This window comes from Scylla paramamosain, unplaced genomic scaffold (assembly GCF_035594125.1).
Source record: "Scylla paramamosain isolate STU-SP2022 unplaced genomic scaffold, ASM3559412v1 Contig128, whole genome shotgun sequence".
Lineage (NCBI taxonomy): Eukaryota > Metazoa > Arthropoda > Malacostraca > Decapoda > Portunidae > Scylla > Scylla paramamosain.
In genome coordinates this window covers 147,501-150,000 of record NW_026973793.1, presented here as the reverse complement: position 1 = coordinate 150,000, position 2,500 = coordinate 147,501, and the positions used below count along the sequence as shown (strand labels likewise).

General features: G+C 52.8%; 1 protein-coding gene across 3 annotated transcripts in view; it reads right to left on the bottom strand.

Moving 5' to 3' along the window:
- LOC135099431 (uncharacterized) overlaps positions 1-2,500 on the bottom strand; it is a 42,201-nt gene that overhangs the window by 34,847 nt on the left and 4,854 nt on the right. For 2 of the 3 annotated variants that reach the window (XM_064001768.1, XM_064001762.1), the window contains exon 2: positions 524-923. The gene's annotated coding sequence lies outside the window, so the exon portion shown is untranslated. The other variant, XM_064001765.1, reaches the window with a different exon arrangement.

Genomic DNA, 2,500 nt, shown 5'->3' with positions numbered 1-2,500 from the left:
ACCAGCATATTCATCCGTTGTAGAAGGATTTTGTTCTTGCAGAGTGGGGAAATGCACAGTGTTACTGCTCTTAGCTGACGCTAGCAGTGCAAAGAAAAACAGTCACAAAATAAAAAATCAAGAAATATAATTATATTCAAGGGTATGACGCTGCTAAACTGCCGAGTTCATAGATAATTAATTGAATTTAAATAACCTGCAGCCAGCACATAATAAAATTACATTATATATTATTCATTCATGAGATATGAAATAGCATTTATGAACTGCCTTGCGGGCCTGATCAAATTGTCTTGGGGGCCTTATACGGCCCGGAGGCCGGACGTTCCCCACCCCTGCCTTACCCCAATAAAAAAAAGCCTCCGTTTTCTATAACCACCACGACTCCATTAACAAAACAATGAAAAAAAAAACAATAAGAAAACGAGAAACTGAAATAAATCGATAAAAAAAAACAAGACAAAATGCAAAGTGTAATTTAAAGTAATCATATAAATGTAATTAGGGCAATACATGTAATTACCTTGTTAAGACGACCTGGACGACTCATGTTCCCTCCTGGTGGTCGGTGGAGGCTCGTGGAGGGAGTGTGGATGGAGCAATGGAGGAGGGGAGGAGGGGGAGGAGATGAAGGTCTGGGAGAGGAATATGCGTATAGGAGAGAGAGAGAGAGAGAGAGAGAGAGAGAGAGAGAGAGAGAGAGAGAGAGAGAGAGAGAGAGAGAGAGAGAGAGAGAGAGAGAGAGAGAGAGAGGTGGGGTGGCTGGCTGCGCATGGCATCTCCTTCAGCAGCTTTCTACCCGGGAGAGCAGCGCCGCGCCCCTCCCTCGCTCTGCGCCTCCACCAAGCACCACACTCCACAGGCACCGCACACTGCCACAGCAGCAGCAGCAGCAGCAGGTCCACGGGGCACAGCAACAGTCACTGCGGGATGCAAGGTTGGCACGGATTAGTCAACAGAGTGAGAGGCAGGCGGCGGCGGCGGCGGCGGCGGCGGCGGCGGCGACGGCGACGGCGACGGCGGCGGCGACGGCTGCCACACCCACTCTCTTCACGTCTCCATTGCTGCCTGTGGATTATCAAAGGCCCCGCCCCTGTCCCGCCCTCACCGCGCCGCCCCGCGCCTCATTGGCCCGCGACGCGAGCCCCGCCGCGGCCGCCGCTGGTGATTGGGTGGCCGTTGTGTTAGGTTCATAGCAAGCTTTTGTGGCCTTTGTGGCAACTTGTCGTCAATAATGTGGTAGTTAAAGCTGCTGGAGGGACCTGCCGGGGCGCCGCGCCCACCACCGCCCCTCGCCGCCTGCGTCAGGGTGTTAGGCCCGCGGGCACACACGCGCACACAAACACACACACACACGCGCGCACACACACACACACACACACACACACACACACGCGGTGTCAGTCATATAATAATAATAAAAATGAACGGTTTATTGTTGAGGCAGTTAACAAAGTGAAAATGTAGAGAGGGGGGAAATACTGGGTGATGCAGTAGTCCCCTTGCTAACTTCCCCAGAGCCTCTCGGTGCCTGGTGGATAGTCAGGACAGACTCAGGGTGGTCAGGGCTTCTTCATAGGTGGTGTAGGCAGGGCCAAGGATGACCCTGCACGCCCTCTTCTGCACTCTCTCCAGCTGGAGCTGTTGAGTGTGTGTGAGGGAGGAGCACCACGCTGGGGAGGCGTTTGGGGAGGATGAAGGTGAGGTACACCCCCTTAACTCGTCAGTCGGCGTCCCCAGCGACCTGAGTCTGCGCAGCATGTACAGCTGTAGGTAGCGGATCTCAAGGTGCCGGCATGCTGCTTCCAGGTCAGCTGGTCGTCCACCGTGACTCCAAGCTTGGCACATCGGACCACCTGGAGGGGGTGAGGGCCCACTGTGAGCCGGGGAGGGGGCACTGGTACACAGGAGGTACACAAACGTTTGATGGTCATCCTGCTCTCCTCCGTCCACGTCTGCAGTCGCTCCAGAATTGCTAGCAGTGGCGAGTCGTCCGGGTTCTTGGTGGACACTGGGACAATGAAGACTAGCAGTGCTGTGTGATTTCCCCTCCCTCCTCCCTACGTCTCCCTATTTCCTCTCCCCACTCGTATTTCCCCGCATTGAGAACTGCAAAAGGGAGGAATATTGAAAGAATGACCTTCCTTCACGTCCTGTGCTAGTTAGGAGACGATACGTAAACAGGAGACGTTTCAAGAGGCAGCTGTGAAATCGACTATTGTTTTTCATCATCCCCACCTGTAAATTCACGTAAACTTCTCTCCCCCTTCTTATTCCCCCACATTGAGAACTGCAAAAGGGAGGAATATTGAAAGAATGACCTTCCTTCACGTCCTGTGCTAGTTAGGAGACGATACGTAAACAGGAGACGCTTCAAGAGGCACCTGTGAAATCGACTATTGTTTTTCATCATCCCCACCTGTAAATTCACGTCAACTTGTAAGGCTCCTGTTGACTCGGCACTGACAGCCTCTTTACTGGGGTTAATCATGCTGTTAAG